The sequence below is a fragment of the Oncorhynchus masou genome, unplaced genomic scaffold, assembly GCF_036934945.1.
Source record: "Oncorhynchus masou masou isolate Uvic2021 unplaced genomic scaffold, UVic_Omas_1.1 unplaced_scaffold_1759, whole genome shotgun sequence".
Lineage (NCBI taxonomy): Eukaryota > Metazoa > Chordata > Actinopteri > Salmoniformes > Salmonidae > Oncorhynchus > Oncorhynchus masou.
Window position 1 is genome coordinate 22420 of NW_027007758.1, and position 22581 is coordinate 45000.

The 22581-nt window shown below is 48.3% G+C and overlaps 1 pseudogene; it reads right to left on the reverse strand.

The window, feature by feature from the left end:
- Positions 1-3307: 3307 nt before the first annotated feature.
- Positions 3308-22581, reverse strand: part of LOC135532182 (alpha-actinin-1-like) — a 69127-nt pseudogene continuing 49853 nt past the window's right edge.

Here is a 22581-nt window from a genome sequence, read left to right on the forward strand (position 1 = left end):
ACCGCTCTGTCCCAACTGCAGTATGGAATGTTGACCGCTCTGTCCCAACTGCCAAATGGAATGTTGACCGCTCTGTCCCAACTGCTGTATGGAATGTTGACCGCTCTGTCCCAACTGCTGTATGGAATGTTGACCGCTCTGTCCCAACTGCCATATGAAGATGTTGACCGCTCTGTCCCAACTGCCATATGGAATGTTGACCGCTCTGTCCCAGCTGCTGTATGGAATGTTGACCGCTCTGTCCCAAATGCCATATGGAATGTTGACCGCTCTGTCCCAACTGCTGTATGGAATGCTGACCGCTCTGTCCCAACTGCTGTATGGAATGTTGACCGCTCTGTCCCAACTGCAGTATGGAATGTTGACCGCTCTGTCCCAACTGCTGTATGGAATGCTGACCACTCTGTCCCAACTGCAGTATGGAATGTTGACCGCTCTGTCCCAACTGCCATATGGAATGTTGACCGCTCTGTCCCAACTGCCATATGGAATGTTGACCGCTCTGTCCCAACTGCCATATGGAATGTTGACCGCTCTGTCCCAACTGCCATATGGAATGTTGACCGCTCTGTCCCAACTGCCATATGGAATGTTGACCGCTCTGTCCCAGCTGCTGTATGGAATGTTGACTGCTCTGTCCCAACTGCCATATGGAATGTTGACCGCTCTGTCCCAACTGCTGTATGGAATGTTGACCGCTCTGTCCCAACTGCCATATGGAATGTTGACCGCTCTGTCCCAACTGCCATATGGAATGTTGACCCGCTCTGTCCCAGCTGCTGTATGGAATGTTGACTGCTCTGTCCCAACTGCCATATGGAATGTTGACCGCTCTGTCCTAACTGCTGTATGGAATGTTGACCGCTCTGTCCCAACTGCAGTATGGAATGTTGACCGCTCTGTCCCAACTGCAGTATGGAATGTTGACCGCTCTGTCCCAACTGCTGTATGGAATGTTGACCGCTCTGTCCTAACTGCTGTATGGAATGTTGACCGCTCTGTCCCAACTGCAGTATGGAATGTTGACCACTCTGTCTCAACTGCTGTATGGAATGTTGACCGCTCTGTCCTAACTGCTGTATGGAATGTTGACCGCTCTGTCCCAACTGCTGTATGGAATGTTGACCGCTCTGTCCTAACTGCTGTATGGAATGTTGACCGCTCTGTCCCAACTGCAGTATGGAATGTTGACCACTCTGTCTCAACTGCTGTATGGAATGTTGACCGCTCTGTCCTAACTGCTGTATGGAATGTTGACTGCTCTGTCCCAACTGCCATATGGAATGTTGACCGCTCTGTCCCAACTGCTGTATGGAATGTTGACCGCTCTGTCCCAACTGCCATATGGAATGTTGACCCGCTCTGTCCCAGCTGCTGTATGGAATGTTGACCGCTCTGTCCCAACTGCTGTATGGAATGTTGACCGCTCTGTCCCAACTGCTGTATGAAATGTCATTACTAAGGCAGTTAGTTCTGTTCTGAAGCATCGGGTCATTACTAAGGCAGTTAGTTCTGTTCTGCAGCATCAGGCCATTACTAAGGCAGTTCGTTCTGTTCTGAAGCATCAGGTCATTACTAAGGCAGTTAGTTCTGTTCTGAAGCATCAGGTCATTACTAAGGCAGTTAGTTCTGTTCTGCAGCATCAGGTCATTACTAAGGCAGTTAGTTCTGTTCTGCAGCATCGGGTCATTACTAAGGCAGTTAGTTCTGTTCTGCAGCATCAGGCCATTACTAAGGCAGTTCGTTCTGTTCTGAAGCATCGGGTCATTACTAAGGCAGTTAGTTCTGTTCTGCAGCATCAGGTCATTACTAAGGCAGTTAGTTCTGTTCTGCAGCATCAGGTCATTACTAAGGCAGTTAGTTCTGTTCTGAAGCATCAGGTCATTACTAAGGCAGTTAGTTCTGTTCTGAAGCATCAGGTCATTACTAAGGCAGTTAGTTATGTTCTGAAGCATCAGGTCATTACTAAGGCAGTTAGTTCTGTTCTGCAGCATCAGGTCATTACTAAGGCAGTTAGTTCTGTTCTGCAGCATCAGGTCATTACTAAGGCAGTTAGTTCTGTTCTGCAGCATCAGGCCATTACTAAGGCAGTTAGTTCTGTTCTGCAGCATCAGGTCATTACTAAGGCAGTTAGTTCTGTTCTGCAGCATCAGGTCATTACTAAGGCAGTTAGTTCTGTTCTGAAGCATCGGGTCATTACTAAGGCAGTTAGTTCTGTTCTGCAGCATCAGGTCATTACTAAGGCAGTTAGTTCTGTTCTGCAGCATCAGGTCATTACTAAGGCAGTTAGTTCTGTTCTGCAGCATCAGGCCATTACTAAGGCAGTTAGTTCTGTTCTGCAGCATCAGGTCATTACTAAGGCAGTTAGTTCTGTTCTGCAGCATCAGGTCATTACTAAGGCAGTTCGTTCTGTTCTGCAGCATCAGGTCATTACTAAGGCAGTTAGTTCTGTTCTGCAGCATCAGGTCATTACTAAGGCAGTTAGTTCTGTTCTGCAGCATCAGGTCATTACTAAGGCAGTTAGTTCTGTTCTGAAGCATCAGGTCATTACTAAGGCAGTTAGTTCTGTTCTGCAGCATCAGGTCATTACTAAGGCAGTTAGTTCTGTTCTGCAGCATCAGGTCATTACTAAGGCAGTTAGTTCTGTTCTGAAGCATCAGGTCATTACTAAGGCAGTTAGTTCTGTTCTGAAGCATCAGGTCATTACTAAGGCAGTTAGTTCTGTTCTGAAGCATCAGGTCATTACTAAGGCAGTTAGTTCTGTTCTGCAGCATCAGGTCATTACTAAGGCAGTTAGTTCTGTTCTGCAGCATCAGGTCATTACTAAGGCAGTTAGCTTCATCAGAGGCACAGCTGAGGTATATTGTGATGCTATGTCAGTGTGTACTGTGGCAAAGTAGGAATAAGTCTGCAATTATAGCAATTTTTCTTTATTTAATTTTTTAAATATTTTTTTATCAGGTGAAGAAAAAAGACCTTTTTTTGTTCTGTATAATAAAATATGTTAACTTTATTCATTTTCTGAAGAAAAACAATAACAAGAAAGAAATACATTTCTCCCCCTCTTTGTAAACCTGGAGAGATTTGCTGCATTGCTGCACAGGAAGCAAGTGCAACTGAGGCAGAGTGTGAGGGAGGGAGTGGGGAAGGAAGGAAATAAGGAAGGAAGGAAGGAAGGAAGGAAGGAAGGAAGGAAAAGAAGGAAGGAAAGAAGGAAGGAAGGAATTAAGGAAGGAATTAAGGAAGGAAGGAAGAAGGAAGAAAGAAGGAAGGAAGGAAGGAATTAAGGAAGGAAGGAAAGAAGGAAAGAAGGAAGGAAGGAAGGAAATAAGGAAGGAAGGAAGGAAGGAAATAAGGAAGGAAGGAAGGAAGGAAGGAAGGAAGGAAGGAAGGAAGGAAGGAAGGAAGGAAGGAAGGAAGGAAGGAAGGAAGGAAGGAAGGAAGGAAGGAGAGGGGCTTTCTCCGGGGTGAAGTTTTCGCTAGGTACATAATCTAGAATCAGCGCCCCCTCTCCCAGTCCTAACCTTAACCATTAGCGGGGAAAATGCTAAACTGACCCAAGATCAGCGTCTAGGGGCAAATTCAATGTCGGGAGGTAAGGGCGGTGGAGGTGGAAAGTGGAAGGGGTGGAAGAGGAGAAAGTGGCAGACAGGATGACAATGGCATATAATATAAGGCCAGCAACATATAAACATGTTTTGAGTGTTATAGAGCAGAGCTAGCCTGATGCCAGATCTGTCTGTTCTGTTTTGAGCGCTGTAGAGCAGAGCTAGCCTGATGCCATATCGATCTGTTCTGTTTTGAGCGCTGTAGAGCAGAGCTAGCCTGATGCCAGATCTGTCTTGTGATGTTTTGGCAAACTGGCGTGACAACGATGAGTGACGGTATGGTAAGATATCACCAACAGATCTGGGACCCAGACAAGAGCAGGGCTGTAGTGATGGCCCAGTGAGAACAAGATGTTGATGTCTTTTCAATCAAAAATACATATTTTTTCCACATATTTTTACCAAAAATTACATATTTTCAACCAGAAATATGTATTTTTGACGTCTTTTCAAACAAAATGACGTTTTGTCAACGTCTTGTGCTCACTGGGAGGGCAGTAGGAGGGTCTTGTGGGCGGTGGAGAGAGCAGGTAGACTGGTGCGTGACCTCATAGGGCATAACCTCCCAGGTCAGGGGTCAAAGGTCATCCAAGGATCACTCAGAGGTCACTCTCTCCGTAGAGTGCGGTGGAGAAGGACATGTAGTCCAGGGCGCCGGGGACGGCGTCGGTGCCGGTGTAGGGCGCCATGCGGGCGATGCAGTACTCTGCCTGATCAGGAGGCAACTCACGACGAAGCTCATCAGCCATGATGAAGTTCTGGTGTAGGAAGAGCGAAGAAGGGAAGAATAGTTTTGTTTAGTAAATCAGGATTTAATGTTTGATGTTTACGTCTGTATTCACTGTATAGCCCTGCCAGATGATTGTAGTTCTGTTTTCTATCCAAATTGGACAGAAATTGAAGTCATAGTATTTCCCATTGGTTTTCTATTGGAAGCCCTATTTAATAGGAACCTGGTTGCAGTTCCTATGGCTTCCACTAGATGGCAACAGTCCTTAGAAATTGGTTGATGTTTTTCTTTTGAGAAATGAAGAAGTACGGCTGTTCTTTGTGAGTGTCACTCCAGATGGATTCTACTGTTTGGTGCGCGTGAACTGGAACGCCCTTCACGTCGTTTTTATCCGGCATTGAACACAGTATATTCCGTCTTCAATTTTATCGATTATTTACGTTTTAGGACACCTTAGGTTGGATTAGAAACGTTGTTTGAAATGTTTGGACCAAGATTACAGGTAAACTGATTAGATACTTTGTAATCATGTTGGGCGAGTTGGAACCGGTGTATATCTGAATCAAACGCGCCAAATAAATTGACATTTTGGGGAAATATAGAAGGAAATTATCGAACAAAAGGACCATTTGTGATGTTTCTGGGACATTTTGGAGTGCCAACAGAAGAAGATCTTCAAAGGTAAGGCATTTATTATATCGTTATTTCTGACTTTTGTGTCGCCACCTGCCTGGTTGATTTTAGTGTGTTTGTATGCGGGGCGCTGTCCTCAGATAATCGCTTTCGCAGTAAAGCCTTTTTGAAATCTGACACTGCGGCTGAATTAACAAGAAGTTAAGCTTTATTTTGATGTATTACACTTATATTTAGAGTTATCTTGAATGTTGATATTTCTGTAGTTTGAATTTGGCGCTCTGCTATTTCACTGGATGTTGTCAAATTGATCCCGCTAACAGGATTGGCGGGAAGGGATCACTAACAGGTTAACTTATTGACTGATTGATTGGATTCACGAATTGATTGACTGATTGATTGAGGTTAACTTGATTGACTGATTGATTGATTAACTGATTGATTGAATGATTGATTAACCGATTAACTGAATGATTAACTGATTGATTAACTGATTGATTGATTGACTGATTGATTGACCTGATTGACTGATTGATTAACCGATTAACTGATTGATTGATTGACTGATTGATTAACCGATTAACTAATTGATTAACTGATTGATTAACTGATTGATTGATTGACTGATTGATTGACTGATTGATTGACCAATTACCTGATTGACTAATTGATTAACCGATTGATTGATTGGCTGATTAACCAATTAACTGATTGATTGACTGATTGATTAACTGATTAACTGATTGATTGACTGAATAACTGATTGATTAACTGATTCACTGATTGATTAACTGATTGATTAACTGATTGATTGATTGATTGGCTGATTGGTTGATTAACTGATTGATTTGATTGCTTGCTAGCTTGATTAATTGAATAATTGCTAAATGTATATGATTACCTTGTCCCCAGCCAGGACCTTGAAGGAGGCCATGACCTGGTCAGCGGTGTCTGTATCGGCCGTCTCCCGGGACATGAAATCAATAAAGGCCTGGAACGTGACCACGCCCACCCGGTTGGGATCCACGATGCTCATGATGCGAGAGAACTCCGCTTCACCCTATTGGACAGGAACCATAAACACTATCACCAAGGAGACCATCACCAGAGCAACAAGCAAATACACTGCAAGCATCACATGACATACTGCAGTTAGCAGATGGAGCTTTCACATAAAGGTGATGTATAGACTGTGTTCCAAATGGCATACCAGTCCCTATAATATAGTGGACTACTTTTAACCAGGTCCCAGGCTATGACGTAAACAAACTATACTTTTTAGACTGTAAATGAGAGACGACATATTTTCTCGTTAAGAGATCAATCTGATCGTGATTGGTGGACCGTTTTGTTTCCAAATGAATGTGGACTGATCTTGAAGAGACAAGTGAACATTTGTTGCCTTTCCACAAATGGCTACAAGGCAGACAGACACATATTGGTACATTCATAGGTTCACAGGCACACATAGGATAGTACTTGACAGAGGGCGAGATGGAACGGGTGGTTTGGCTTTACCATGTTGTAACCGAGGGAGATAAGGCAGGTTTTGAAGTCTTCCGCTTCCATCATCCCTGTTTTCTTCTACAGGTACCAGCCAGGGACAAACAGTACGAAGGAGGAACAGATTGAAAGGTGGAACAGGAAATATGGGTGGGGGATAAAGTAGGGGAGGGATGTCAAAGGTACCCAGGTGGACATGAAGATGGGGGTGGACAGAAGAAGAAGAAGAATTGAGGTAGAGGAGGCATAGAGGTGGGTAGAGGGAATAAATTGAGGTAGAAGGGGCATAGAGGTGGGTAGACGGAATAAATTGAGGTAGAGGAGGCATAGAGGTGGGTACAGGGAATAAATTGAGGTAGAGGAGGGATAGAGGTGGGTACAGGGAATAAATTGAGGTAGAGGAGGCATAGAGGTGGGTACAGGGAATAAATTGAGTTAGAAGGGGGATGGAGGTGGGTACAGGGAATAAATTGAGGTAGAAGGGGCATAGAAGTGGGTAGAGGGAATAAATTGAGGTAGAAGGGGCATAGAGGTGGGTACAGGGAATAAATTGAGGTAGAAGGGGCATAGAGGTGGGTACAGGGAATAAATTGAGGTAGAAGGGGGATAGAGGTGGGTACAGGGAATAAATTGAGGTAGAGGAGGGATAGAGGTGGGTACAGGGAATAAATTGAGGTAGAGGAGGGATAGAGGTGGGTACAGGGAATAAATTGAGGTAGAAGGGGGATGGAGGTGGGTACAGGGAATAAATTGAGGTAGAAGGGGGATGGAGGTGGGTGGGTACAGGGAATAAATTGAGGTAGAAGGGGGATGGAGGTGGGTACAGGGAATAAATTGAGGTAGAAGGGGGATGGAGGTGGGTGGGTACAGGGAATAAATTGAGGTAGAAGGGGGATAGAGGTGGGTACAGGGAATAAATTGAGGTAGAAGGGGGATAGAGGTGGGTACAGGGAATAATTTGAGGTAGAAGGTGCATAGAGGTGGGTACAGGGAATAAATTGAGGTAGAAGGGGGGATGGAGGTGGGTGGGTACAGGGAATAAATTGAGGTAGAAGGGGGATAGAGGTGGGTACAGGGAATAAATTGAGGTAGAAGGGGATGGAGGTGGGTGGGTACAGGGAATAAATTGAGGTAGAAGGGGGTTAGAGGTGGGTACAGGGAATAAATTGAGGTAGAAGGGGGATGGAGGTGGGTACAGGGAATAATTTGAGGTAGAAGGTGCATAGAGGGGGGTACAGGGAATAAATTGAGGTAGAAGGGGGTTAGAGGTGGGTACAGGGAATAAATTGAGGTAGAAGGGGGATGGAGAAGGGTACAGGGAATAAATTGAGATAGAAGGTGCATAGAGGGGGGTACAGGGAATAAATTGAGGTAGAAGGGGCATAGAGGTGGGTACAGGGAATAAATTGAGGTAGAGGGGGATGGAGGTGGGTACAGGGAATAAATTGAGGTAGAAGAGGGTTAGAGGTGGGTAGAGGGAATAAATTGAGGTAGAAAGGGATAGAGGTGGGTACAGGGAATAAATTGAGGTAGAGGGGGATGGGGGTGGGTGGGTACAGGGAATAAATTGAGGTAGAAGGGGCATAGAGGTGGGTAGAGGGAATAAATTGAGGTAGAAGGGGGATAGAGGTGGGTACAGGGAATAAATTGAGGTAGAAGGGGGATAGAGGTGGGTACAGGGAATAAATTGAGGTAGAAGGGGGATAGAGGTGGGGACAGGGAATAAATTGAGGTATAGGAGGGATGGAAGGGAATAAAAGGTACAAAACAAAGAGAACAAAATGACATCGTTAACCTCAGGCCCCTGCAGTGTGGAGCTGTGTTCAGTACCTGTGCATCGTTGGCGATATCGAAGCCCAGACTGATCAGGCAGGCCTTGAACTCCTCAGCCCCCAGGGTGCCCGAGTGATCCTGGGGTGTCAGGTGTGGTAGGGGGCCAGGTGTGAAGGGTCAGGTGTACCAGGTGTGAAGAGCCAGGTAGGAGCCCAGGCCAAGTGTGCCAGGTGTGAAACGCCAGGTACAGGGCAAGGCCAGGAATGCCAGGTGTGAAGGGCCATGTGGAGGTGTGCCAGGTATCAGGTGAAGCCACAGTTCATGCAGCACAGCACACATGGAACAAATGTGTCAGAGAGGTGTCAGTGAAGGGGTTGGGTGAAGTAGACAGGAGGGGTAGGGTGGATAGGAGAGGGTAGGGGTGTGTCATGCAGAAAGAGATGTAGGGTGTTAGATTGAGAAGGGGTTGGATATAGGGGTGGATGATAAGGGGTTTGGGATAGGGGTGGATGGATGGATGGATGATAAGGGGTTTGGGATAGGGGATGGATGGATGGGATGATAAGATGGGGTTGGGGATAAGGGATAAGGGTGGATGGATGATAAGGGGTTGGGGGTAGGGGTGGATGGATGGATGATAAGGGGTTTGGGATAGGGGGATAAGGGTGGATGGATGATAAGGGGTTGGGGATAGGGGTGTATGGATGGATGATAAGGGGTTGGGGATAAGGGTGGATGGATGGATGGATGATAAGGGGTTGGGGATAGGGGTGGATGGATGATAAGGGGTTTGGGATAGGGGTGGATGGATGGATGGATGATAAGGGGTTGGGGATAGGGGTGGATGGATGATAAGGGGTTGGGGATAGGGGTGGATGGATGATAAGGGGTTGGGGATAGGGGTGGATGGATGGATGATAAGGGGTTGGGGATAAGGGTGGATGATGATAAGGGGATGGTGATAGGGGTGGATGGATGATAAGGGGTTGGGGATAGGGGTGGATGGATGGATGATAAGGGTGGATGGATGATAAGGGGTTGGGGATAAGGGTGGATGGATGGATGATAATTGTGGATGGATGATAAGGGGTTGGGGATAAGGGTGAATGGATGATAAGGGGTTGGGGATAGGGGTGGATGGATGGAATGGATGATATGTGGATGGGTGATAAGGGGGTTGGGGATAGGGGTGGATGGGATAAGGGGGTTGGGGATAAGGGTGGATGGATGATAAGGGTGGATGGATGATATTGGATTGGGGTCGGGATAGGGGTGGATGGATGATAAGGGGTGGGGATAGGGGTGGATGGATGATAGGGGTTGGATATAGGGATGGATGGATGATAAGGGGTTGGGGATAGGGGTGGATGGATGATAGGGGTGGACGGATGATAAGGGGTTGGGAATAAGGGTGGGTGGATGATAAGGGGTTGGGGATAGAAGTGGATGGATGATAAGGGGTTGGGGATAGGGGTGGATGGATGATAAGGGGTTGGGGATAGGGGTGGATGGATGATAAGGGTTGGGGATAGGGGTGGATGGATGATAAGGGGTTGGGGATAGGGGTGGATGGGTGGATGGATGGATGGATAAGGGTTGGGGATAGGGGTGGTGGATGATAAGGGTTGGGGATAGGGATGGATGGATGATATGGGGGTCGGGGATAGGGGTGGATGGATGGATGATAAGGGGTTGGGGATAGGGGTGGATGGATGGATGATAAGGGTGGATGGATGATAAGGGGGGTTGGGGATAGGGGTGGATGGATGATAAGGGGTTGGGGATAGGTGGTGGGATGGATGGGATAGGGGATTGGATGGATGATAAGGGGGTTGGGGATAGGGGTGGTGGATGATAAGGGTTGGGGATAGGGGTGGATGGATGATAAGGGGTTGGGGATAGGGATGGATGGATGATAAGGGGTTGGGGATAGGGGTGGATGGATGATATGTAAGGGATTGGGGATAGGGATGGATGGATGATAAGGGGGTTGGGGATAGGGGTGGTGGATGATAAGGGTTGGGGATAGGGGTGGTGGATGATAAGGGGTTGGAGATAGGGATGGATGGATGATAAGGGGTCGGGGATAGGGGTGGTGGTTGATAAGGGGTTGGGGATAAGGGTGGATGGACGATAAGGGTGGATGGATGATAAGGGGTCGGGGATAGGGGTGGATGGATGATAAGGGGTTGGGGATAGGGGTGGATGGATGATAAGCGGTTGGGGATAAGGGTGGATGGATGATAAGGGGTGGGGATAGGGGTGGATGGATGATAAGGGGTTGGGGATAGGGGTGGATGGATGATAAGGGGTTGGGGATAGGGGTGGTGGATGATAAGGGGTTGGGGATAGGGATGGATGGATGATAAGGGGTCGGGGATAGGGGTGGATGGATGGATGATAAGGGGGTGGATGTGGATAGGGGTGGATGGATGGATGATAAGGGTGGATGGATGATAAGGGGTTGGGGATAGGGTGGATGGATGATAAGGGTTGGGGATAGGGGTGGATGGATGATAAGGGGTTGGGGATAGGGGTGGATGGATGATAAGGGGATTGGGGATAGGGATGGATGATAAGGGGGTTGGGGATAGGGGTGGTGGATGATAATGGGGTTGGGGATAGGGGTGGTGGATGATAAGGGTTGGGGATAGGGGTGGTGGATGATAAGGGGTTGGGGATAGGGGGGGATGGATGGATGATAAGGGGGGTTGGGGATAGGGGTGGATGGATGATAAGGGGTTGGGGATAGTGGATGGATGATAAGGGGTTGGGGATAGGGGTGGGGGTGGTGGATGATAAGGGTTGGGGATAGGGGTGGATGGATGATAAGGGGTTGGGGATAGGGATGGATGGATGATAAGGGGTTGGGGATAGGGGTGGATGGATGATAAGGGGTTGGGGATAGGGGTGGATGGATGATAAGGGGTTGAGGATAGAGATGGATGGATGATAAGGGGTTGGGGATAGGGATGGATGGATGATAAGGGGTTGGGGATAGGGGTGGATGGATGATAAGGGGTTGGGGATAGGGGTGGATGGATGATAAGGGGTTGGGGATAAGGGTGGATGGATGATAAGGGGTTGGGGATAGGGGTGGATGGATGATAAGGGGTTGGGGATAGGGGTGGATGGATGATAAGGGGTTGGGGATAGGGATGGATGGATGATAAGGGGTTGGGGATAGGGGTGGATGGATGATAAGGGGTTGGGGATAGGGGTGGTGGATGATAAGGGTTGGGGATAGGGGTGGTGGATGATAAGGGGGTTGGGGATAAGGGGGGTGGATGGATGATAAGGGGTTGGGGATAGGGGTGGATGGATGATAAGGGGTTGGGGATATGGGGTGGATGGATGGATGATAAGGGGTTGGGGATAAGGGTGGATGGATGATAAGGGGTTGGGGATAGGGGTGGATGATAAGGGGTTGGGGATAGGGGTGGATGGGTGGATGTTAAGGGGTTGGGGATAGGGATGGATGGATGATAAGGGTTGGGGATAGGGGTGGTGGATGATAAGGGGTTGGGGATAGGGGTGGATGGATGATAAGGGGTCGGGGATAGGGATGGATGGATGATAAGGGGTTGGGGATAGGGGTGGATGGATGATAAGGGGTTGGGGATAGGGGTGGATGGATGATAAGGGGTTGGGGATAGGGATGGATGGATGATAAGGGGGTTGGGGATAGGGGTGGTGGATGATAAGGGTTGGGGATAGGGGTGGTGGATGATAAGGGGTTGGGGATAGGGATGGATGGATGATAAGGGGTTGGGGATAGGGGTGGATAGATGGATGATAAGGGGTTGGGGATAGGGGTGGATGGATGATAAGGGGATTGGGGATAGGGATGGATGATAAGGGGTTGGGGATAGGGGTGGATGGATGATAAGGGGTTGGGGATAAGGGTGGATGGATGATAAGGGGATTGGGGATAGGGGTGGATGGATGGATGATAAGGGGTTGGGGATAGGGGTGGGTGGATGGATGATAAGGGGTTGGGGATAAGGGTGGATGGATGATAAGGGGTTGGGGATAGGGGTGGATGGATGGATGATAAGGGGTTGGGGATAAGGGTGGATGGATGATAAGGGGTTGGGGATAGGGGTGGATGGAGGGATGATAAGGGGTTGGGGCCATGCACAAGAAGAGACAGAGAACACAACACACGTTAGGACCCGAGGTGCTGAGACTGTGACACAGTGCTGTGTTTGGTCCAGCGACAGGACATTCATTCAGAGGTCATTCGGCACAGTGTGACAGGCAAACGGCTTTGTGTTATGGTGTGCGACAGGCATATGTCCCTCATACATCATGTAACACAGTGGTTCCCAAAGTCAAGTGGTGAACATTTAGGTTTTTGCCCCTCGGAACTGATTCAGAAATTCAAAGCTTGATGACGAGTTGGTTATTTGAATCAGCTGCGTTGTGCTGGGGAGGGGCGGGGAGGGGGGATGGGGAGGGCGGGGAGGGGCGGGGATGGGCGGGGAGGGGGGGGGGAGGGGCGGGGGAGGGCGGGGAGGGGCAGGGGGGAGGGGGGGGGAGGGGCAGGGGGAGGGGCGGGGGGAGGGGGCAGGGGGGGGGCGGGTAGGGGCGGGGCGGGCGGGGAGGGGCGGGGAGGGAGGGGGAGGGGCGGGGGAGGGCGGGGAGGGGCGGGGGAGGGCAGGGGCGTGGGGGAGGGGGGGGGGGGGGGCGGAGTAGGGGAGGGGCGGGGGGGGGCGGGGAGGGGGGGGGGGGGAGGGGAAGGGGGATGGGAGGGGGAGGGGGGTTGTGAAGCCCTGGTATAAAGCATATTTTCCCCCTTAGTCTGAGACATTAGTCTGAGACATTAGTCTGAGACATGACTGTAAAACCTTGTAAGGCCATAGGGACACGCTCTACAGCCACATGTCTCTGGGGAAGAAGGTGTCCCTACATATCTGCCTCCAATAGACTGCAATAAACCTCACCAACTCATAACCGCCCTAAGAAACAAACAAACAACTATTTCTAATTCAACGTTGCGTCATCGCGAGCGGAAAGACACGACAGACACTAGAACGATTTCATAGTTATTTAACTGCGGTTATCACTGACTGATGAACAATAGCGTGGCTACGGAAGAATGCATGAGGTCATGGAGAAATGTAACGGTGGAGTCCAACTACAGAGGCTCGGTTGGGGATACGGGGGAGTGTGTAGGTGGAGTCTATAAAGGCTCGGTTGGGGATACGGAGGAGTGTGTAGGTGGAGTCTATAAAGGCTCGGTTGGGGATACGGGGAGTGTGTAGGTGGAGTCTATAAAGGCTCGGTTGGGGATACGGAGGAGTGTGTAGGTGGAGTCTATAAAGGCTCGGTTGGGGATACGGGGGTGTGTGTAGGTGGAGTCTATAAAGGCTCGGTTGGGGATACGGGGGAGTGTGTAGGTGGAGTCTATAAAGGCTCGGTTGGGGATACGGAGGAGTGTGTAGGTGGAGTCTATAAAGGCTCGGTTGGGGATACGGGGGAGTGTGTAGGTGGAGTCTATAAAGGCTCGGTTGGGGATACGGGGAGTGTGTAGGTGGAGTCTATAAAGGCTCGGTTGGGGATACGGGGAGTGTGTAGGTGGAGTCTATAAAGGCTCGGTTGGGGATACAGAGGAGTGTGTAGGTGGAGTCTATAAAGGCTCGGTTGGGGATACGGGGGAGTGTGTAGGTGGAGTCTATAAAGGCTCGGTTGGGGATACGGAGGAGTGTGTAGGGTGTAGTGGTGTAAGGTATAGTCTCTGGAACAGCTTGTGATCTTATATCTCTCTCCCCTCGTATACTCACTAATATCATCGTCTTAAATTAGTTCAACAGCTCTATTCAATGTTATCAGTTGGTCCTGGTTAGTTATCTGCACAATGTTTGTTTGGTGACACAAAAACAAACACTTCATAAGTCCTGTAGTTTTGTTAGTTCCCACTACGAGAAGAATAACATGGTTCAATGACCCAACAGACGATCCTCCGTCCACCTCAACCTCCTCTGCTTTGCTCGTGTGGTCTAAATGTGTGGAAAACACATTGTCTATAGCAATTATTCAGTAGTGTAGACAATGAGTGTACTGTGAAACCTCTTCTTCTCTGCACTATGCCCTGTAGTCTCCGTGAAACGGACCCTAAAACCGTCTACCCCCCCCACAGCACCTCTTCCTCCCTGTACGGTCTCTTCTCTGTGAAACTGACCCTAAAACGGTCTAACACCCCCCCCCCCAGCACCTCTTCCTCCCTGTACGGTCTCTTCTCTGTGAAACTGACCCTAAAACCGTCTAACCGTCTAACCCCCCACCACAGCTCCTCTTCCTCCCTGTACGGTCTCTTCTCTGTGAAACTGACCCTAAAACCGTCTAACCCCCCCCCCCACAGCACCTCTTCCTCCCTGTACGGTCTCTTCTCTGTGAAACTGACCCTAAAACCGTCTAAGCACCTCTTCCCCCCCCCCACAGCACCTCTTCCTCCCTGTACGGTCTCTTCTCTGTGAAACTGACCCTAAACGGTCTAACCCCCCACAGCACCTCTTCCTCCCTGTACGGTCTCCTCTCTGTGAAACTGACCCTGTCGAAGTGGTTGAAGGAGGCTCTGAACTCGTTCATCTGGTCCTGGCTGATGCCCTTGGCATCCCGCGTCAGAATCTGGTTCTCGATCTCGTTGATGGTTCTGGCGATGGTGGTCAGGAGCTGCTCCCAGCCCACACGGATATGCTGCAGGGGGGGGGGGGGGGGTGATCAGACCCAAGATAGTCATCGTAAGGTTACACATTTAAAAACGTATTGTGAAGGTTCTACGGTTCTCAAGAAGAATTGCACCCGATCTCGATATCGTTTGCGTTCTTACCTCCATGGTGTAGTTGGTGTGCTTGTTGTCGAAGATGAGAGCTTCCTGAATCAGTTGGTGGTCTCCCTCCAATTGGTCGATCTTTGGCTTGTAGTTGACGATGTTCTTCTCGTATTGGCGGAGGTGGGTCAGCTGATCCTCCAGGGTTCCGTGCATCTCGATGGAGATACGACCAATCTCCTGCAGAGAGAGAAACATGGAGGAGGAGGAGGAGGGGGTTCAGCAAAACCAACTGGACAGAATGTTTGAGTTAAATCATTCTGCCGAGGATGAAACCATCCCCAGGAGAGGGAGGGTTAAACCCCAACTGGACAGAATAGAGACTAGAGAACAGAGACTGTTTGAATTGGTTGGTGAAAAACAGGCATGAGAACAAAGAACCAAAACTGCTCTCACCTCTAACCCGGACCTGACCGATCTAAACCAGCACCTCTCTCTGAGAACACTGACTACGAAGTGACACTCTTTTTCATGGCGGTCCGTGGAGCTGGACGGTAGGGGCTGGTAATATGAGTTGTGGATTGTACACCCAGGACGCCCTTGGGGTGGAAGGGTAGCCTAGTGGTTAGAGCGTTGGACTAGTAACCGAAAGGTTGCAAGTTCGAATCCCGAGCTGAAAAGGTACAAATCTGTCGTTCTGTCCCTGAACAGGCAGTTAACCCACTGTTCCTAGGCCGTCATTGAAAATAAGAATTTGTTCTTAACTGACTTGGCTAGTAAAATTAAGGTTAAAAAAAAAAAGTCACTAAACCTCAAGTCCAAGTCCAGTCACAAGTCCCAAGCATTTAGAGTCCAAGTCCAGTCACAAGTCCCAAGCATTTAGAGTCCAAGTCCAGTCACAAGTCCCAAGCATTTAGAGTCCAAGTCCAAGTCCAGTCACAAGTCCCAAGCATTTAGAGTCCAAGTCCAGTCACAAGTCCCAAGCATTCAGAGTCCAAGTCCAGTCACAAGTCCCAAGCATTTAGAGTCCAAGTCCAGTCACAAGTCCCAAGCATTCAGAGTCCAAGTCCAGTCACAAGTCCCAAGCATTTAGAGTCCAAGTCCAGTCACAAGTCCCAAGCATTCAGAGTCCAAGTCCAGTCACAAGTCCCAAGCATTCAGAGTCCAAGTCCAGTCACAAGTCCCAAGCATTCAGAGTCCAAGTCCAGTTCGACAGGACATTATAGTGTTCTGATATTGATAGCAATACCCCCAAAGGTACCTATGAAGCCAGTAAGTTCCAATACCAGAACTAATTGCCATTTCTGCTCGGCCTGGACTTTGGACCATGGAAATAGAATGAATAGAACATTCTGGTTCTCTACTCTGGGTCACCTCCATCTTGTTTTCGATCCAAGGCCCAGATGACGTTGGCATGGTTGGGTTAGGGTTAGGGTAAAGGTTAGAGGTCAGGGGTTGGTCTAGGATAAGTGTGTGGACTGACTTCCATCTTGGTCTGGATCCAGGGCCCGATGACGTTGGCTTGGTTGGGTTAGGGTAAAGGTTAGAGGTCAGGGGTTGGTCTAGGATAAGTGTGTGGACTGACCTCCATCTTGGTTTGGATCCAGGGCCCGATGACGTTGGCTTGGTTGGCGAACTGCCTGCGGAGACGCTCGTTGTTCTGCTGCCGGGCGTGCTCTTCGATCAGAGCCTGGTCCCTCTGGGGAACCAGCTGTCTCACCTGAGGAATGACAGACAATGGGACAACCATGTAGTTAGAGCCGCTCGTTTTATCCCTCTGACATCGAAGTACCTTGAGGAGGTTTAACCCTTTGGACACTAGATGATAATAAGAAGGTAGTGCAGGAATCCTCCAACCAAGGATTTCTGGAGAACTTGGGAATTTTGGGAGTGTTACCAGGAATTTTTTGCAACTCTAGTTGCTGGTGTACCTTGTCCCATTTGGCGTTGATGTCCTGAGGGTTGATGGTGGTGTAAGGGTTGGTACCAGCCATGTTCACATGATAGGTGGCCACTATCTTGGCGATCTCATTGTGGATGCCCAGGATGGCACCGCGTTCCTTATCCGCATCAGGGAGAGTGGCTTTAAACTGCTCGTGGGCTGTACTCAGACCCTGTGGGAGGGAAAGACAGAGATACACACACACAGACACACACACGATCAAAAGATGCCAAGAATTGTGTTTTTAAATCTGTGTGTGTGTGTGTGTGTGTTTATGTATGTGTGTGTTTATGTGTGTATGTGTTTATGTATGTGTGTGTGTGTGTGTGTATCTCTGTCTTTCCCTCCCGCAGGGTCTGAGTGTGTTTATGTATGTGTGTGTGTGTGTGTGTGTGTGTGTGTGTGTGTGTGTGTGTGTGTGTGTGTGTGTGTGTGTGTGTGTGTGTGTGTGTGTGTGTGTGTGTGTATGTGTATGTATGTCTGTGTGTGTGTGTGTTTATGTGTGTATGTGTTTATGTATGTGTGTGTGTGTGTGTGTGTGTTTATGTGTGTGTGTGTGTATGTATGTGTATGTATGTCTGTGTGTGTGTGTGTGTGTGTGTGTTTATGTATGTGTGTATGTGTTTATGTATGTGTGTGTGCGTGTGTGTGTTTATGTGTGTGTGTGTATTTATGTATGTGCGTGTGTGTGTATTTATGTATGTGTGTGTGTGTGTGTGTGTGTGTTGATGTATGTGTGTGTTTATGTATGTGTGTGTGTGCGTGCGTGCGTGCGTGTGAGTGTGTATGTGTATGTTTATGTGTATGTGTGTGTGTTTATGTGTGTGTGTGTGTGTGTGTTTATGCATGTGTGTGTGTGTTTATGTGTGTGTGTGTGTGTGTGTTTATGTGTGTGTGTGTGTGTGTGTGTGTGTGTGTGTGTGTGTGTGTGTGTGTGTGTTTATGTGTGTATGTGTGTGTGTGTTTCTGCATGTGTGTATGTTTATGTGTGTGTGTGTGTGTGTGTGTGTGTGTGTGTGTGTGTTTATGTATGTGTGTGTGTGTGTGTGTGTGTTTATGTATGTGTGTATGTTTATGTGTGTGTGTGTTTATGTATGTGTGTGTGTGTGTTTATGTATGTGTGTGTGAGTGTGTGTGCGCGCGTGCGTGCGTGTGAGTGTGTGTGTATGTGTGTATTTATGTATGTGTGTGTGTGTGTGTGTGTGTGTGTGTGTGTGTGTGTGTGTGTGTGTGTGTGTGTGTGTGTGTGTGTGTGTGTGTATGTATGTATGTGTGCCCCTCTGCAGTACTGACCTGTATCTCCTCTATGGTGTGAACTATGAAGGTGTCCTGCAGATCCTCCATGGCTCCCTCCATCCAGTTGTTGAACGGAGCAGCTCGCTTAGCAAACTCCAGATACAACTGGTCTATGGTCTCCAGAAGCTTCTCAGTTCTCTGTTTCAGACAGAGAGAGAGAGAGGGAGAGAGAGAGAGAGAGAGAGACAGACAGAGAGAGACAGAGAGAGAGAGAGAGAGAGAGAGACAGAGACAGAGAGAGACAGAGAGAGACAGAGAGAGACAGCGAGAGAGAAAGAGAGAGAGAGAGAGAAGAGAGAGAGAGAGAGAGAGAGAGAGAGAGAGAGAGAGAGAGAGAGAGAGAGAGAGAGAGAGAGAGAAAACAGTCAGCGCATTGTTAAAACTGGGAGCAAGACGGAAGTCAATTGACTACATTGAACACAAAGGACTAAAGATGAGAATCATCTAGAATAATAATCACAAAGGACTACAGATGAGAATAATCTGTGTAACTCAAAGATTGGAGCAATGTTTATTGTACAAGGTCCAAGTCAAATAAATTAATCAAAATATTCATATAGTATTGGACAGTCATTCCACTGTGAAGAAGAGAACCTATTCACATTATGTGGGTCTGAGGGGACCTTTGACCTTTCTAGCAATTCTAAGTTTCAGCTTCCTCCTACAGTACCTGCAGAGCTTCGCTGCGTTTCTGGGTCAGGGCTCCTAGGGCGTCCCATAAGTCACATATCCTCTGGCATCGACTGTTCACACTGGGGGAGTCATAGTAGTCTAGCTCACTGGGGGGGCGGGGGGCAAGAAAGAGACAGACGTTATATCACGCCAAATACAACAGGTGTAGTAGACCTTACAGTGAGATGCTGAATACAACAGGTGTAGTAGACCTAACAGTGAAATGCAGTGAGATGCTGAATACAACAGGTGTAGTAGACCTCACAATCAAATGCAGTGAAATGCTGAATACAACATGTGTAGTAGACCTTACAGTGAAATACTGAATACAACAGGTATAGTAGACCTCACAGTGAAATGCTGAATACAACAGGTGTAGTAGACCTTACAGTGAAATGCTGAATACAACAGGTATAGTAGACCTCACAGTGAAATGCTGAATACAACAGGTGTAGTAGACCTTACAGAGAAATGCTGAATACAACAGGTGTAGTAGACCTTACAGAGAAATGCTGAATACAACAGGTGTAGGTAGACCTCACAATGAAATGCTGAATACAACAGGTGTAGTAGACCTTACAGTGACATGCTGAATACAACAGGTGTAGTAGACCTTACAGTGAAATGCTGAATACAACAGGTGTAGTAGACCTCACAGTGAAATGCTGAATACAACAGGTGTAGTAGACCTCACAGTGAAATGCTGAATACAACAGGTGTAGTAGACCTTACAGGGAAATGCTGAATACAACAGGTGTAGTAGACCTTACAGTGAAATGCTGAATACAACAGGTGTAGTAGACCTTACAGTGAAATGCTGAATACAACAGGTGTAATAGACCTTACAGTGAAATGCTGAATACAACAGGTGTAGTAGACCTTACAGTGAAATGCTGAATACAACAGGTGTAGTAGACCTTACAGTGAAATGCTGAATACAACAGGTGTAGTAGACCTTACAGTGAAATGCCGAATACAACAGGTGTAGTAGACCTTACAGTGAAATACTGAATACAACAGGTGTAGTAGACCTTACAGTGAAATACTGAATACAACAGGTGTAGTAGACCTTACAGTGAAATGCCGAATACAACAGGTGTAGTAGACCTTACAGTGAAATGCTGAATACAACAGGTGTAATAGACCTTACAGTGAAATGCTGAATACAACAGGTGTAGTAGACCTTACAGTGAAATGCTGAATACAACAGGTGTAGTAGACCTTACAGTGAAATGCTGAATACAACAGGTGTAGTAGACCTTACAGTGAAATACTGAATACAACAGGTGTAGTAGACCTTACAGTGAAATACTGAATACAACAGGTGTAGTAGACCTGACAGTGAAATGCTGAATACAACAGGTGTAGTAGACCTTACAGTGAAATGCTGAATACAACAGGTGTAGTAGACCTTACAGTGAAATGCTGAATACAACAGGTGTAGTAGACCTTACAGTGAAATGCTGAATACAACAGGTGTAGTAGACCTTACAGTGAAATGCTGAATACAATAGGTGTAGTAGACCTTACAGTGAAATGCTGAATACAACAGGTGTAGTAGACCTTACAGTGAAATGCTGAATACAACAGGTGTAGTAGACCTCACAGTGAAATGCTGAATACAACAGGTGTAGTAGACCTTACAGTGAAATGCTGAATACAACAGGTGTAGTAGACCTCACAGTGAAATGCTGAATACAACAGGTGTAGTAGACCTTACAGTGAAATGCTGAATACAACAGGTGTAGATAGACCAGTGAAATGTTTACTTACAAGCCTTTTAACCAACAATGCAGTTTTAAGAAAAATAAGTGGTAAGAAAGTATAACAAATGGTCAAAAGTTTGGACACCTTCTCATTCAAGGGTTTTTCTTAATGTTGCACTATTTTCTACATTGTAGAATAATAGTGAAGACATCAAAACTATGAAATAACACATTGGGAATCATGTAGTAACCAAAAAAGTGTTAAACACATCATATGATTAGCTGTTCGGGAGTCTTATGGCTTGGGGGGTAGCCTTTTGGACCTAGACTTGGTTCTCCGGTACCGCTTGCCGTGTGGTAGCAGAGAGAACAGTCTGTGACTTGAGTGACTGGTCAATTTTTAGGGCCTTCCTCTGACACCGCCTGGTATAGAGGTCCTGGATGGCAGGAAGCTTGGCCCCAGTGATGGTAGTGCGTTCGACCCAGTACCTCTGTAGTGCCTTGCGGTCGGAGGCCAAGCAGTTGCCAACCAGTCAGGATGCTCTCGATGGTGCAGCTGTAGAACATTTTGAGGATCTGAGGACCCATGCCAAATCTTTTCAGTCTTGTTGGTGATGTGGACACCAAGGAACTTGAAGCTCTCAACCTGCTCCACTACAACCCCGTCGATGAGAATGGGGGCGTGGCTCGGCCCTCCTTTTCCTGTAGTCCACGATCATCTCCTTTGTCTTGATCACGTTGAGGGAGAGGTTGTTGTCACTGAACTCCTCCCTATAGGCTGTCTCGTCGTTGTCGGTGATCAGGGTTCCACTGTTGTGTCGTCGGCAAACCGTTAACAACGATGACGTAGTGGTGGACGTTCGACTACAAAATGATTGATTCCCTCCCTCCCTCTACCCATCCCTCCTCCCTCCACCCTCTCCCTCCCTCCCTCTACCCATCCCTCTACTCCATCCCTCCACCCCTCCCTCTACCCATCCCTCCACCCCTCCCTCTACCCATCCCTCCCTCCCTCCCTCCCTCTACCCATCCCTCCCCCCTCCCTCCCTCTACCCCCTCCCTCCCTCCCTCCCTCTACCCATCCCTCCCTCCTTCCCTCTACCCATCCCTCCACCCCCCTCCCTCTACCCATCCCTCCCTCCCTCCCTCCACCCCTCCCTCTACCCATCCCTCCCTCCCTCCCTCTATCCATCCCTCCCTCCCTCCCTCCTTCCCTCTACCCATCCCTCCACCCCTCCCCTCTACCCATCCCTCCCTCCCTGAATCCCTCCTCCCCCTCCCCCCCTCCCTCCACCCCTCCCTCTACCCATCCCTCCCTCCCTCCACCCCTCCCCTCTACCCCTCCCTCTTACCCCCTCCCTCTTCCCCTCCCTCCCTCCCTCCCATCCCTCCCTCCTTATCCCCATCCCTCCCCTCCCCCTCCCTACCTCTACCCATCCCTCCCTCCCTCCCTCTACCCATCCCTACCTCCCTCCCTCCCTCCCTCTTACCCATCCCTCCCTCCCTCCCTCTCCCCCTAACTCCCTCCCTCCTTACTTTAACTCCTGAGCGATGGCAGCTATCTGCTCTACGCGGTCCTGGTGCGCGGCCAGGTCGCTCTCGAAGGCCTCGTGTTTCTTCAGCAGAGCCTTGATCTCAGACAGAGAGGCCGTCTCAAAGTCCGCGCCTGCAGCATCTCCTCCTTACCTGCAGGGGGAGACACACCTCACAGACATTACACATCAATATAAAGGCCTAATGGAAAATGGATGAAGTAAGTAAACTAATACAGAATCTGCAGTATGTTGAACAAAGCCTAAAGAGGATACATGTTGGAGGTGCTGCACACAGTGGTCTTCAATTCCATATCAAATCATTTATGGTTAAAAAATCTGCAGTTGCTGTACATCCAGTTTTGGATTTATAAATGAATGATGTGTACTCATTGAGGGGTGGCAGGGTAGCCT